At 37.1% G+C, this 19,219-nt stretch overlaps 1 protein-coding gene and 1 long non-coding RNA gene across 3 annotated transcripts in view; one reads left to right on the top strand and one right to left on the bottom strand.

Annotated features, from left to right (window-relative positions):
- DNAH9 (dynein axonemal heavy chain 9) overlaps positions 1-19,219 on the top strand; it is a 254,999-nt gene that overhangs the window by 190,540 nt on the left and 45,240 nt on the right. The window lies entirely within an intron of this gene.
- LOC141094012 (uncharacterized) overlaps positions 1-19,219 on the bottom strand; it is a 155,286-nt gene that overhangs the window by 124,470 nt on the left and 11,597 nt on the right. The window lies entirely within an intron of this gene.

Here is a 19,219-nt window from a genome sequence, read left to right as displayed (position 1 = left end):
TATCATAGATACATAGACACAGTACATGATACAGCTGTGTATTATACAGATACCATAGATACATAGATACAGTACATGATACAGCGGCGTCTATTATAGATACCATAGATACAGTACATGATACAGCTGTGTCTATTATACAGATATCATAGACACATAGATACAGTACATGACACAGCTGCGTCTATTATACAGATACCATAGATATAGTACATGATACAGCTGTGTCTATTATACAGTACATGATACAGCTGTGTCTATTTTACAGATATCATAGAAACATAGATACAGTACATGATACAGCTGTGTCTATTATACAGATATCATAGATACATAGATACAGTACATGATACAGCTGTGTCTATTATACAGTACATGATACAGCTGTGTCTATTATACAGATATCATAGATACATAGATACAGTACATGATACAGCTGTGTCTATTATACAGTACATGATACAGCTGTGTCTATTATACAGATACCATAGATACATAGATACAGTACATGATACAGCTGCGTCTATTATACAGATACCATAGATACAGTACATGATACAGCTGCGTCTATTATAGATACCATAGATACAGTACATGATACAGCTGTGTCTATTATACAGTACATGATACAGCTGTGTCTATTATACAGATACCATAGATACAGTACATGATACAGCTGTGTCTATTATACAGATATCATAGATACATAGATACAGTACATGATACAGCTGTGTCTATTATACAGTACATGATACAGCTGTGTCTATTATACAGATATCATAGATACATAGATACAGTACATGATACAGCTGTGTCTATTATACAGTACATGATACAGCTGTGTCTATTATACAGATATCATAGATACATAGATACAGTACATGACACAGCTGCGTCTATTATACAGATACCATAGATATAGTACATGATACAACTGTTTCTATTATACAGATACCATAGATACGTAGATACAGCACATGACACAGCTGTGTCTATTATATAGATACCATAGATACAGTACATGATACAGCTGTGTCTATTATACAGTACATGATACAGCTGTGTCTATTATACAGATATCATAGATACATAGATACAGTACATGATACAGCTGTGTCTATTATACAGATACCATAGATACAGTACATGACACAGCTGTGTCTATTATATAGATACCATAGATACAGTACATGATACAGCTGTGTCTATTATACAGTACATGATACAGCTGTGTCTATTATACAGATATCATAGATACATAGATACAGTACATGACACAGCTGCGTCTATTATACAGATACCATAGATATAGTACATGATACAACTGTTTCTATTATACAGATACCATAGATACGTAGATACAGCACATGACACAGCTGTGTCTATTATATAGATACCATAGATACAGTACATGATACAGCTGTGTCTATTATACAGTACATGATACAGCTGTGTCTATTATACAGATACCATAGATACATAGATACAGTACATGATACAGCTGCGTCTATTATACAGATACCATAGATACAGTACATGATACAGCTGCGTCTATTATAGATACCATAGATACAGTACATGATACAGCTGTGTCTATTATACAGTACATGATACAGCTGTGTCTATTATACAGATACCATAGATACAGTACATGATACAGCTGTGTCTATTATACAGATATCATAGATACATAGATACAGTACATGATACAGCTGTGTCTATTATACAGTACATGATACAGCTGTGTCTATTATACAGATATCATAGATACATAGATACAGTACATGATACAGCTGTGTCTATTATACAGTACATGATACAGCTGTGTCTATTATACAGATATCATAGATACATAGATACAGTACATGACACAGCTGCGTCTATTATACAGATACCATAGATATAGTACATGATACAACTGTTTCTATTATACAGATACCATAGATACGTAGATACAGCACATGACACAGCTGTGTCTATTATATAGATACCATAGATACAGTACATGATACAGCTGTGTCTATTATACAGTACATGATACAGCTGTGTCTATTATACAGATATCATAGATACATAGATACAGTACATGATACAGCTGTGTCTATTATACAGATACCATAGATACAGTACATGACACAGCTGTGTCTATTATATAGATACCATAGATACAGTACATGATACAGCTGTGTCTATTATACAGTACATGATACAGCTGTGTCTATTATACAGATACCATAGATACAGTACATGATACAGCTGTGTCTATTACACAGATACCATAGATACATAGATACAGTACATGATACAGCTGTGTCTATTATACAGATATCATAGATACATAGATACAGTACATGATACAGCTGTGTCTATTATACAGATACCATAGATACATAGACACAGTACATGACACAGCTGCGTCTATTATACAGATACCATAGATACATAGATAGAGTACATGACACAGCTGCGTCTATTATACAGTACATGATACAGCTGTGTCTATTATACAGTACATGATACAGCTGTGTCTATTATACAGTACATGATACAGCTGTGTATTATACAGATATCATAGATACAGTACATGATACAGCTGTGTCTATTATACAGATACCATAGATACATAGATACAGTACATGATACTGCTGTGTCTATTATACAGATACCATAGATACATAGATACAGTACATGACACAGCTGCGTCTATTATAGATACCATAGATACAGTACATGATACAGCTGCGTCTATTATAGATACCATAGATACAGTACATGATACAGCTGTGTCTATTATACAGTACATGATACAGCTGTGTCTATTATACAGATACCATAGATACATAGATACAGTACATGACACAGCTGCATCTATTATAGATACCATAGATACAATACATGATACAGCTGCGTCTATTATACAGATATCATAGATACAGTACATGATACAGCTGTGTCTATTATACAGATACCATAGATACAGTACATGATACAGCTGTGTCTATTATACAGATATCATAGATACATAGATACAGTACATGATACAGCTGCGTCTATTACACAGATACCATAAATACAGTACATGATACAGCTGTGTCTATTATACAGTACATGATACAGCTGTGTCTATTATACAGATATCATAGATACATAGATACAGTACATGATACAGCTGTGTATTATACAGATACCATAGATACATAGATACAGTACATGATACAGCTGCGTCTATTATAGATACCATAGATACAGTACATGATACAGCTGTGTCTATTATACAGTACATGACACAGCTGCGTCTATTATACAGATACCATAGATACAGTACATGATACAGCTGTGTGTATTATACAGATACCATAGATACAGTACATGATACAGCTGTGTCTATTATACAGATATCATAGATACATAGACACAGTACATGATACAGCTGCGTCTATTACACAGATACCATAGATACAGTACATGATACAGCTGTGTCTATTATACAGTACATGATACAGCTGTGTCTATTATACAGATATCATAGATACATAGATACAGTACATGATACAGCTGTGTATTATACAGATACCATAGATACATAGATACAGTACATAATACAGCTGCGTCTATTATAGATACCATAGATACAGTACATGATACTGCTGTGTCTATTATACAGTACATGATACAGCTGTGTCTATTATACAGATATCATAGATACATAGATACAGTACATGATACAGCTGTGTCTATTATACAGTACATGATACAGCTGTGTCTATTATATAGATACCATAGATACAGTACATGATACAGCTGTGTCTATTATACAGTACATGATACAGCTGTGTCTATTATACAAATATCATAGATAAATAGATACAGTACATGATACAGCTGTGTGTATTATACAGATACCATAGATACAGTACATGACACAGCTGTGTCTATTATATAGATACCATAGATACAGTACATGATACTGCTGTGTCTATTATACAGTACATGATACAGCTGTGTCTATTATACAGATACCATAGATACATAGATACAGTACATGATACAGCTGTGTCTATTATACAGATATCATAGATACATAGATACAGTACATGATACAGCTGTGTCTATTATACAGATACCATAGATACATAGACACAGTACATGATACAGCTGCGTCTATTATACAGATACCATAGATACAGTACATGACACAGCTGTGTCTATTAAACAGATACCATAGATACAGTACATGATACAGCTGTGTCTATTACACAGATACCATAGATACATAGATACAGTACATGATACAGCTGTGTCTATTATACAGATATCATAGATACATAGATACAGTACATGATACAGCTGTGTCTATTATACAGATACCATAGATACATAGACACAGTACATGACACAGCTGCGTCTATTATACAGATACCATAGATACATAGATAGAGTACATGACACAGCTGCGTCTATTATACAGTACATGATACAGCTGTGTCTATTATACAGTACATGATACAGCTGTGTCTATTATACAGTACATGATACAGCTGTGTATTATACAGATATCATAGATACAGTACATGATACAGCTGTGTCTATTATACAGATACCATAGATACATAGATACAGTACATGATACTGCTGTGTCTATTATACAGATACCATAGATACATAGATACAGTACATGACACAGCTGCGTCTATTATAGATACCATAGATACAGTACATGATACAGCTGCGTCTATTATAGATACCATAGATACAGTACATGATACAGCTGTGTCTATTATACAGTACATGATACAGCTGTGTCTATTATACAGATACCATAGATACATAGATACAGTACATGACACAGCTGCATCTATTATAGATACCATAGATACAATACATGATACAGCTGTGTCTATTATACAGTACATGACACAGCTGCGTCTATTATACAGATATCATAGATACAGTACATGATACAGCTGTGTCTATTATACAGATACCATAGATACAGTACATGATACAGCTGTGTCTATTATACAGATATCATAGATACATAGATACAGTACATGATACAGCTGCGTCTATTACACAGATACCATAAATACAGTACATGATACAGCTGTGTCTATTATACAGTACATGATACAGCTGTGTCTATTATACAGATATCATAGATACATAGATACAGTACATGATACAGCTGTGTATTATACAGATACCATAGATACATAGATACAGTACATGATACAGCTGCGTCTATTATAGATACCATAGATACAGTACATGATACAGCTGTGTCTATTATACAGTACATGACACAGCTGCGTCTATTATACAGATACCATAGATACAGTACATGATACAGCTGTGTGTATTATACAGATACCATAGATACAGTACATGATACAGCTGTGTCTATTATACAGATATCATAGATACATAGACACAGTACATGATACAGCTGCGTCTATTACACAGATACCATAGATACAGTACATGATACAGCTGTGTCTATTATACAGTACATGATACAGCTGTGTCTATTATACAGATATCATAGATACATAGATACAGTACATGATACAGCTGTGTATTATACAGATACCATAGATACATAGATACAGTACATAATACAGCTGCGTCTATTATAGATACCATAGATACAGTACATGATACTGCTGTGTCTATTATACAGTACATGATACAGCTGTGTCTATTATACAGATATCATAGATACATAGATACAGTACATGATACAGCTGTGTCTATTATACAGTACATGATACAGCTGTGTCTATTATATAGATACCATAGATACAGTACATGATACAGCTGTGTCTATTATACAGTACATGATACAGCTGTGTCTATTATACAAATATCATAGATAAATAGATACAGTACATGATACAGCTGTGTGTATTATACAGATACCATAGATACAGTACATGACACAGCTGTGTCTATTATATAGATACCATAGATACAGTACATGATACTGCTGTGTCTATTATACAGTACATGATACAGCTGTGTCTATTATACAGATACCATAGATACATAGATACAGTACATGATACAGCTGTGTCTATTATACAGATATCATAGATACATAGATACAGTACATGATACAGCTGTGTCTATTATACAGATACCATAGATACATAGACACAGTACATGATACAGCTGCGTCTATTATACAGATACCATAGATACAGTACATGACACAGCTGTGTCTATTAAACAGATACCATAGATACATAGATACAGTACATGACACAGCTGCGTCTCTTATACAGTACATGATACAGCTTTGTCTATTATACAGATATCATAGATACAGTACATGATACAGCTGTGTCTATTATACAGCACATGATACAGCTGTGTCTATTATACAGTACATGATACAGCTGTGTCTATTATACAGATATCATAGATACAGTACATGATACAGCTGTGTCTATTATACAGATACCATAGATACATAGATACAGTACATGATACAGCTGTGTCTATTATACAGATACCATAGATACATAGATACAGTACATGACACAGCTGCGTCTATTATAGATACCATAGATACAGTACATGATACAGCTGTGTCTATTATACAGTACATGATACAGCTGTGTCTATTATACAAATATCATAGATACATAGATACAGTACATGATACAGCTGTGTATTATACAGATACCATAGATACATAGATACAGTACATGATACAGCTGCGTCTATTTAGATACCATAGATACAGTTCATGATACAGCTGTGTCTATTATACAGTACATGATACAGCTGTGTCTATTTTACAGATACCATAGATACAGTACATGACACAGCTGCGTCTATTATAGATACCATAGATACAGTACATGATACAGCTGTGTCTATTATACAGTACATGACACAGCTGCGTCTATTATACAGATACCATAGATATAGTACATGATACAGCTGTGTCTATTATACAGATATCATAGATACATAGATACAGTACATGATACAGCTGTGTCTATTATACAGATACCATAGATACAGTACATGATACAGCTGTGTCTATTATACAGATATCATAGATACATAGATACAGTACATGATATAGCTGCGCCTATTACACAGATACCATAGATACAGTACATGATACAGCTGTGTCTATTATACAGTACATGATACAGCTGTGTCTATTATACAGATATCATAGATACATAGATACAGTACATGATACAGCTGTGTATTATGCAGATGCCATAGATACAGTACATGATACAGCTGTGTCTATTATGCAGATATCATAGATACATAGATACAGTACATGATACAGCTGTGTCTATTATACAGATACCATAGATACATAGATACAGTACATGATACAGCTGTGTCTATTATACAGATACCATAGATACATAGATACAGTACATGACACAGCTGCGTCTATTATAGATACCATAGATACAGTACATGATACAGCTGTGTCTATTATACAGATACCATAGATACAGTACATGATGCAGCTTTGTCTATTATACAGATACCATAGATACAGTACATGATACAGCTGTGTCTATTATACAGTACATGATACAGCTGTGTCTATTATACAGATATCATAGATACATAGATACAGTACATGATACAGCTGCGTCTATTACACAGATACCATAGATACAGTACATGACACCGCTGTGTCTATTATACAGTACATGAAAGTCAAACCCCCCCACTGCTACACTCAGAAACCCCTCTAATCTTATTAATATTCCCTGCATGCCATCTATCTCTCTTAATTGTGCACTTTGGAATTCTCGCTCAGTGTGTAACAAACTCTCCTTCATTCATGACTTCTTCCTTTCTAATTCTCTTAACCTCCTGGCTCTTACTGAAACCTGGATCCAGCAGTCAGATACTACCGCTGCTGCTGATCTTTCATATGGGGGGCTACACTTCTCTCATACCCCAAGATCAGACAATAGAGCTGGTGGAGGCGTTGGTCTGCTCCTGTTACCAAAATGTACCTTTCAGGTTATCCCTCAGGTACCCTCACTTGTCTTCCCTTCTTTTGAGGTCCATGCCGTCAGACTCCACACCCCCTTCTCCATGCAAGTGGCGGTGGTGTATCGTCCTCCCGGCCCCTCCCATCAGTTCCTGGATCATTTTGCCACTTGGCTTCCACATTTTCTCTCCTGTGACATCCCTACCCTCATCATGGGAGATTTCAACATCCCCATTGCTCTTCCCCTCTCCCCATCTGCTACTCACCTTTAATCTCTAACCTCCTCATTTGGCCTTTCGCAGCTCACTAATTCTCCAACGCATGAAGACGGAAACTCCCTCGACTTGGTCTTCTCTCGGCTTTGTGCAGTGGATGATTTTGCAAACTCCCCTCTCCCGCTCTCTGACCACAATCTTCTTTCATTCTCTATAAAGAACTGCCAGGCTGCTCAGGTCACCCCCACTGTCCAGACTTATAGAAACATACAGGCCATTAACACCCAGAAACTTATGAAGAACTTGCAGTCTTCATTGGCCCCTATCTCCTCCCTCTCATGTCCTGATTCTGCATTGAAGCATTACAATGAAACAGTTCAAACTGCCCTGGATGAATTTGCACCCCCTATAAATAGAACACCACAACACAGACGGCGACAACCCTGGCACACGGTGCAAACACGTTTCCTGCAGCGGTGCTCCAGGTGCGCCGAACGTCTGTGGAGAAAATCCAATCTACACGAAGATTTCATCCATTTTAAGTTTATGCTTAGAACATACAACACTGCCCTTCACCTCTCCAAACAAACCTATTTCAACACCCTCATCACCTCACTGTCCAATAACCCGAAACGTCTCTTTGACACTTTTCATTCTCTACTCAATCCAAGAGTACAGGCCCCAACCACGGAGCTCCGAGCTGACGATCTGGCCAATTACTTCAAAGAAAAAATTGACCAGATCCGACAGGAAATTATCTCCAAATCCCCTCATACCATGCACCGTCCTCCCTCCCCCACTGCATCTAACTCACTCTCTGATTTTGAACCAGTAACAGAAGAAGAAGTAAGCAGGCTCCTTGCATCTTCTCGCCCAACTACTTGCACCAGTGACCCATTTCCGTCACATCTCCTCCAGTCCCTTTCCCCTGCTGTCACCCCTCACCTAACTAAAATATTTAACCTCTCTCTCTCTACTGGTATTTTTCCCTCCTCATTTAAGCATGCCATCATACATCCACTACTTAAAAAACCATCCCTCGACCAAAACTGTGCCGCTAACTATAGACCTGTCTCTAATCTTCCCTTCATCTCTAAACTCCTGGAACGCCTGGTCCACTCCCGTCTTATCCGCTATCTCTCAGAAAACTCTCTTCTCGGCCCTCTCCAATCCGGTTTCCGCTCTTTACACTCCACTGAAACTGCCCTCACTAAAGTCTCTAATGATCTGCTAACAGCTAAATCAAATGGTCATTACTCCATGCTAATTCTCTTGGATCTCTCTGCAGCATTCGACACTGTGGATCATCAGCTCCTCCTCACTATGCTCCATTCCATTGGCCTCAAGGACACCGTTCTCTCCTGGTTCTCCTCCTATCTCTCCGACCGCTCCTTTACTGTTTCTTTTGCCGGTTCCTCCTCCTCTCACCTTCCCCTTACTGTTGGGGTTCCTCAAGGATCGGTTCTAGGCCCCCTCCTCTTCTCCTTGTACACTGCCCCTATTGGTCAAACAATCAGTAGATTTGGTTTCCAGTACCATCTCTATGCTGATGACACCCAATTATACGCTTCTTCTCCTGACATCACGCCAGCCTTTCTAGAAAACACTGGCGATTGTCTAAACGCTGTGTCTAATATCATGTCCTCACTATATCTGAAACTGAACCTGTCAAAGACTGAACTCCTGGTGTTTCCTCCCGCTACTAATGCACCTATACCCGACATTGCTATTTCTGTGTGTGGTTCCACTATTACTCCCCAGCAACATGCCCGCTGTCTTGGGGTCATACTTGATTCCGAGCTTTCCTTTGCCCCCCACATTCGATCACTGGCTCGCTCTTGTCATCTGCACCTCAAAAACATTTCTAGAATTCGACCTTTTCTTACTTTTGACTCTGCAAAAACTCTTACTGTTTCTCTTATTCATTCTCGTCTCGACTATTGTAACTCTCTTCTAATCGGTCTCCCTCTTACCAAACTCTCCCCTCTCCAATCTGTCTTGAATGCTGCAGCCAGGATCATATTCCTCACCAATCGTTACACCGATGCCTCTACCTTGTGCCAGTCATTACACTGGCTACCCATCCACTCCAGAATTCAGTATAAACTTATTACCCTCACCCACAAAGCCCTCCATGGCTCAGCACCACCCTACATCTCCTCCCTTGTTTCAGTATACCACCCTACCCGCGCCCTCCGTTCTGCTGATGACCTGAGGTTAGTATCCTCAATAGTCAGAACCTCCCACTCCCGTCTCCAAGACTTTACACGTGCCGCGCCAATTCTTTGGAATGCACTTCCCAGGTCAATACGATTAGTCCCCAATCCCCACAATTTTAAGCGTGTCCTGAAAACGCATTTATTCAGACTGGCCTATCGCCTCAACACATTAACCTAACCTATCCCTGTGTGGCAGAGCCAAAAGTTTTACCATAACCAGGTTCCCAGCATCATGTTCCCACATGCTTTATGCATCCATTAGCCCTCTGTGTCTGTACTGTTACACACTTAACATTATGGCTGGTCCATACAATCAGAGCAACTGTTACCACCCACCTTTCGTGTCTACCTCTTTCCTCATAGACTGTAAGCTTGCGAGCAGGGCCCTCACTCCTCTTGTTATTTGTTATAATCTACTGTATGTGATTATTGTTATGCTGTAATGTCTATTGTCTGTACAAATCCCCTCTGAAATGGAAAGTGCTGCGGAATATGTCGGCGCTATAAAAATAGAATTTATTATTATATTATTACATGATACAGCTGTGTCTATTATACAGATATCATAGATACATAGATACAGTACATGATACAGCTGTGTCTATTATACAGATACCATAGGTACAGTACATGATACAGCTGTGTCTATTATCCAGATACCATAGATACAGTACATGATACAGCTGTGTCTATTATACAGATACCATAGATACATAGATACAGTACATGATACAGCTGTGTCTATTATACAGATATAGATACATAGATACAGTACATGACACAGCTGCGTCTATTATACAGATACCATAGATATAGTACATGATACAGCTGTGTCTATTATACAGATACCATAGATACAGTACATGATACAGCTGCGTCTATTATACAGATACCATAGATACAGTACATGACACAGCTGTGTCTATTATACAGACACCATAGATACATAGATACAGTACATGACAGCTGCATCTATTATACAGTACATGATACAGCTGTGTCTATTATACAGTACATGATACAGCTGTGTCTATTATACAGATATCATAGATACAGTACATGATACAGCTGTGTCTATTATACAGCACATGATACAGCTGTGTCTATTATACAGCACATGATACAGCTGTGTCTATTATACAGTACATGATACAGCTGTGTCTATTATACAGATATCATAGATACAGTACATGATACAGCTGTGTCTATTATACAGCACATGATACAGCTGTGTCTATTATACAGCACATGATACAGCTGTGTCTATTATACAGTACATGATACAGCTTTGTCTATTATACAGATATCATAGATACATAGATACAGTACATGATACAGCTGTGTCTATTATACAGATATCATAGATACATAGATACAGTACATGATACAGCTGCGTCTATTATACAGATACCATAGATACAGTACATGACACAGCTGTGTCTATTATACAGATACCATAGATACATAGATACAGTACATGATACAGCTGTGTCTATTATACAGATACCATAGATACATAGACACAGTACATGATACAGCTGCGTCTATTATACAGATACCATAGATACAGTACATGACACAGCTGTGTCTATTATACAGATATCATAGATACATAGATACAGTACATGATACAGCTGTGTCTATTATACAGATACCATAGATACATAGACACAGTACATGATACAGCTGCGTCTATTATACAGATACCATAGATACAGTACATGACACAGCTGCGTCTATTATACAGTAAATGATACAGCTGTGTCTATTATACAGATACCATAGATACAGTACATGATACAGCTGTGTCTATTATACAGATACCATAGATACATAGATACAGTACATGACACAGCTGCGTCTATTATACAGATACCATAGATACAGTACATGATACAGCTGTGTCTATTATACAGCACATGATACAGCTGTGTCTATTATACAGCACATGATACAGCTGTGTCTATTATACAGTACATGATACAGCTTTGTCTATTATACAGATATCATAGATACATAGATACAGTACATGATACAGCTGTGTCTATTATACAGATACCATAGATACATAGACACAGTACATGATACAGCTGCGTCTATTATACAGATACCATAGATACAGTACATGACACAGCTGTGTCTATTATACAGATACCATAGATACATAGATACAGTACATGACACAGCTGCGTCTATTATACAGTACATGATACAGCTGTGTCTATTATACAGATACCATAGATACAGTACATGATACAGCTGTGTCTATTATACAGATACCATAGATACATAGATACAGTACATGACACAGCTGCGTCTATTATACAGATACCATAGATACAGTACATGATACAGCTGTGTCTATTATACAGTACATGATACAGCTGTGTCTATTATACAGATACCATAGATACATAGATACAGTACATGACACAGCTGCGTCTATTATACAGATACCATAGATACAGTACATGATACAGCTGTGTCTATTATACAGATACCATAGATACATAGATACAGTACATGACACAGCTGCGTCTATTATACAGTACATGATACAGCTGTGTCTATTATACAGATATCATAGATACAGTACATGATACAGCTGTGTCTATTATACAGCACATGATACAGCTGTGTCTATTATACAGTACATGATACAGCTGTGTCTATTATACAGTACATGATACAGCTGTGTCTATTATACAGATATCATAGATACAGTACATGATACAGCTGTGTCTATTATACAGATACCATAGATACATAGATACAGTACATGATACAGCTGTGTTTATTATACAGATACCATAGATACATAGATACAGTACATGACACAGCTGTGTCTATTATATAGATACCATAGATACAGTACATGATACAGCTGTGTCTATTATACAGTACATGATACAGCTGTGTCTATTATAGATACCATAGATACAGTACATGATACAGCTGTGTCTATTATACAGTACATGACACAGCTGCGTCTATTATACAGATACCATAGATACAGTACATGATACAGTTGTGTCTATTATACAGATACCATAGATACAGTACATGATACAGCTGTGTCTATTATACAGATATCATAGATACATAGACACAGTACATGATACAGCTGCATCTATTACACAGATACCATAGATACAGTACATGATACAGCTGTGTCTATTATACAGTACATGATACAGCTGTGTCTATTATACAGATATCATAGATACATAGATATAGTACGTGATACAGCTGTGTATTATACAGATACCATAGATACATAGATACAGTACATGATACAGCTGCGTCTATTATAGATACCATAGATACAGTACATGATACAGCTGTGTCTATTATGCAGTACATGATACAGCTGTGTCTATTATACAGATATCATAGATACATAGATACAGTACATGACACAGCTGCGTCTATTATACAGATACCATAGATATAGTACATGATACAGCTGTGTCTATTATACAGATACCATAGATACATAGATACAGTACATGACACAGCTGTGTCTATTATACAGATACCATAGATACATAGATACAGTACATGACACAGCTGTGTCTATTATATAGATACCATAGATACAGTACATGATACAGCTGTGTCTATTATACAGATATCATAGATACATAGTTACAGTACATGATACAGCTGTGTCTATTATACAGATACCATAGATACATAGACACAGTACATGATACAGCTGTGTCTATTATACAGATACCATAGATACATAGATACAGTACATGACACAGCTGCGTCTATTATAGATACCATAGATACAGTACATGATACAGCTGTGTCTATTATACAGTATATGACACAGCTGCGTCTATTATACAGTACATGATACAGCTGTGTCTATTATACAGTACATGATACAGCTGTGTCTATTATACAGTACATGATACAGCTGTGTCTATTATACAGATACCATAGATACAGTACATGATACAGCTGTGTCTATTATACAGATACCATAGATACAGCTGTGTCTATTATACAGATATCATAGATACATAGATACAGTACATGATACAGCTGTGTTTATTATACAGATACCATAGATACATAGATACAGTACATGACACAGCTGTGTCTATTATATAGATACCATAGATACAGTACATGATACAGCTGTGTCTATTATACAGTACATGATACAGCTGTGTCTATTATACAGATACCATAGATACAGTACATGATACAGCTGTGTCTATTATACAGATATCATAGATACATAGATACAGTACATGACACAGCTGCGTCTATTATAGATACCATAGATACAGTACATGATACAGCTGTGTCTATTATACAGTACATGATACAGCTGTGTCTATTATACAGATATCATAGATACATAGATACAGTACATGATACAGCTGTGTATTATACAGATACCATAGATACATAGATACAGTACATGATACAGCTGCGTCTATTATAGATACCATAGATACAGTACATGATACAGCTGTGTCTATTATACAGTACATGATACAGCTGTGTCTATTATACAGATACCATAGATACATAGATACAGTACATGATACAGCTGTGTCTATTATACAGATATCATAGATACATAGATACAGTACATGATACAGCTGTGTCTATTATACAGATACCATAGATACATAGATACAGTACATGATACAGCTGCGTCTATTATAGATACCATAGATACAGTACATGATACAGCTGTGTCTATTATACAGTACATGATACAGCTGTGTCTATTATACAGATACCATAGATTCATAGATATAGTACATGACACAGCTGCGTCTATTATACAGTACATGATACAGCTGTGTCTATTATACAGATACCATAGATACATAGATACAGTACATGATACAGCTGTGTCTATTATACAGTACATGATACAGCTGTGTATTATACAGATACCATAGATATAGTACATGATACAGCTGTGTCTATTATACAGATATCATAGATACATAGATACAGTACATGATACAGCTGTGTATTATACAGATACCATAGATACATAGATACAGTACATGATACAGCTGCGTCTATTATAGATACCATAGATACAGTACATGATACAGCTGTGTCTATTATACAGTACATGACACAGCTGCGTCTATTATACAGATACCATAGATACTGTACATGATACAGTTGTGTCTATTATACAGATACCATAGATACAGTACATGATACAGCTGTGTCTATTATACAGATATCATAGATACATAGACACAGTACATGATACAGCTGCATCTATTACACAGATACCATAGATACAGTACATGATACAGCTGTGTCTATTATACAGTACATGATACAGCTGTGTCTATTATACAGATATCATAGATACATAGATACAGTACGTGATACAGCTGTGTATTATACAGATACCATAGATACATAGATACAGTACATGATACAGCTGCGTCTATTATAGATACCATAGATACAGTACATGATACAGCTGTGTCTATTATGCAGTACATGATACAGCTGTGTCTATTATACAGATATCATAGATACATAGATACAGTACATGACACAGCTGCGTCTATTATACAGATACCATAGATATAGTACATGATACAGCTGTGTCTATTATACAGATACCATAGATACATAGATACAGTACATGACACAGCTGTGTCTATTATACAGATACCATAGATACATAGATACAGTACATGACACAGCTGTGTCTATTATATAGATACCATAGATACAGTACATGATACAGCTGTGTCTATTATACAGATATCATAGATACATAGTTACAGTACATGATACAGCTGTGTCTATTATACAGATACCATAGATACATAGACACAGTACATGATACAGCTGTGTCTATTATACAGATACCATAGATACATAGATACAGTACATGACACAGCTGCGTCTATTATAGTTACCATAGATACAGTACATGATACAGCTGTGTCTATTATACAGTATATGACACAGCTGCGTCTATTATACAGTACATGATACAGCTGTGTCTATTATACAGTACATGATACAGCTGTGTCTATTATACAGTACATGATACAGCTGTGTCTATTATACAGATACCATAGATACAGTACATGATACAGCTGTGTCTATTATACAGATACCATAGATACAGCTGTGTCTATTATACAGATATCATAGATACATAGATACAGTACATGATACAGCTGCATCTATTATACAGATACCATAGATACAGTACATGATACAGCTGTGTCTATTATACAGTACATGATACAGCTGTGTCTATTATACAGATATCATAGATACATAGACACAGTCCATGATACAGCTGTGTTTATTATACAGATACCATAGATACATAGATACAGTACATGATACAGCTGTGTCTATTATACAGATACCATAGATACATAGATACAGTACATGACACAGCTGCGTCTATTATAGATACCATAGATACAGTATATGATACAGCTGTGTCTATTATATAGTACATGATACAGCTGTGTCTATTACAGTCATGGCCAAAAGTATTGACACCCCTGCAATTCTGTCAGATAATATTCAGTTTCTTCCTGAAAATGATTGCAAACACAAATTCTTTGGTATTATTATCTTCATTTAATTTGTCTTAAATGAAAAAACATAAAAGAGAATGAAGCAAAAAGCAAAACATTGATCATTTCACACAAAACTCCAAAAATGGGCCGGACAAAAGTATTGGCACCCTCAGCCTAATACTTGGTTGCACAACCTTTAGCCAAAATAACTGCGACCAACCGCTTCCGGTAACCATCAATGAGTTTCTTACAATGCTCTGCTGGAATTTTAGACCATTCTTCTTTGGCAAACTACTCCAGGTCCCTGATATTTGAAGGGTGCCTTCTCCAAACTGCTATTTTTAGATCTCTCCACAGGTGTTCTATGGGATTCAGGTCTGGACTCATTGCTGGCCACTTTAGAAGTCTCCAGTGCTTTCTCTCAAACCATTTTCTAGTGCTTTTTGAAGTGTGTTTTGGGTCATTGTCCTGCTGGAAGACCCATGACCTCTGAGGTAGACCCAGCTTTCTCAAACTGGGCCCTATATTATGCTGCAAAATTTGTTGGTAGTCTTCTGACTTCATAATACCAAGCACACAGTCAAGCAGTCCAGTGCCAGAGGCAGCAAAGCAACCCCAAAACATCAGGGAACCTCCGCCATGTTTGACTGTAGGGACCGTGTACTTTTCTTTGAATGCCTCTTTTTTCTCCTGTAAACTCTATGTTGATGCTTTTGCCCTAAAAGCTCTACTTTTGTCTTATCTGACCAGAGAACATTCTTCCAAAATGTTTTAGGCTTTTTCAGGTAAGTTTTGGCAAATTCCAGCTTGGCTTTTTTATGTCTCGGGGTAAGAAGTGGAGTCTTCCTGGGTCTCCTACCATACAGTCCCTTTTCATTCAGATGCCGACGGATAGTACGGGTTGACACCGTTGTACCCTCGGACTGCAGGGCAGCTTGAACTTGTTTGGATGTTAGTGGAGGTTCTTTATCCAACATCCGCACAATCTTGCATTGAAATCTCTTGTCAATTTTTCTTTTCCGGCCACATCTAGGGAGGTTACCCACAGTGCCATGGGCTTTAAACTTCTTGATGACACTACGCACGGTAGACACAGGAACATTCAGGTCTTTGGAGATGGACTTGTAGCCTTGATATTGCTCATGCTTCCTCACAATTTGGTTTCTCAAGTCCTCAGACAGTTCTTTGGTCTTCTTTCTTTTCTCCATGCTCAATGTGGTACACACAAGGACACAGGACAGAGGTTGAGTCAACTTTAATCCATGTCAACTGGCTGCAAGTGTGATTTAGTTATTGCCAACACCTGTTAGGTGCCACAGGTAAGTTATAGGTGCTGTTAATTACACAAATTAGAGAAGCATCACATGATTTTTCGAACAGTGCCAATACTTTTGTCCACCCTCTTTGTTATGTTTGGTGTGGAATTATATCCAATTTGGCTTTAGGACAATTCTTTTTGTGTTTTTTCATTTAAGACAAATTAAATGAAGATAATAATACCAAAGAATTTGTGTTTGCAATCATTTTCAGGAAGAAACTGAGTATTATCTGACAGAATTGTAGGGGTGTCAATACTTTTGGCCATGACTGTATACAGATATCATAGATACATAGATACAGTACATGACACAGCTGTGTCTATACAGATACCATAGATACATAGATACAGTACATGATACAGCTGTGTCTATTATACAGATACCATAGATACATAGATACAGTACATGACACAGCTGCGTCTATTATAGATACCATAGATACAGTACATGATACTCTGCTTCTTCACAGATCAGAAGAACGGCAGGCAGGAGGCACGCCGCTGCCACCAAATTGTGACGAATGGGCGGAGCTCTACCGCCAAATTGTGACGGACAGCGGACCCTGTGCCACCAAAACGTCACGATCCCACCACCGACATGGGTTTGTCAGCGGACGGAGGGACGTGACGCACTGCCGGCACAGCTATCACAGGCACAGTGGGGGCTTATCTTAGTTATCCCACCACCGGCACCACGTGACAAAAATACAGCAAGCTAATCTTGCTCTAACAATTTACCGCAGGGGGGTATTTTGGATGCCCCACCACTGCTCCATTTGGGAGCAATCCATATCTCAGTTTCTGGAGAGATTAGGATTTTGCAAGAGCTACTGAATAAACGAAACGCAAGAGCTACAGAAAAAACGAAACGAACATTTCTGTGATCTGCGCGAATCGCGCAGATCACAGAAATGTTCGTTTCGTTTTTT

Source organism: Dendrobates tinctorius, unplaced genomic scaffold (genome assembly GCF_039654945.1).
Source record: "Dendrobates tinctorius isolate UK_male_01 unplaced genomic scaffold, ASM3965494v1 ptg000063l, whole genome shotgun sequence".
Classification (NCBI taxonomy): Eukaryota; Metazoa; Chordata; class Amphibia; order Anura; family Dendrobatidae; genus Dendrobates; species Dendrobates tinctorius.
This window is presented reverse-complemented; position numbering and strand designations above follow the sequence as displayed.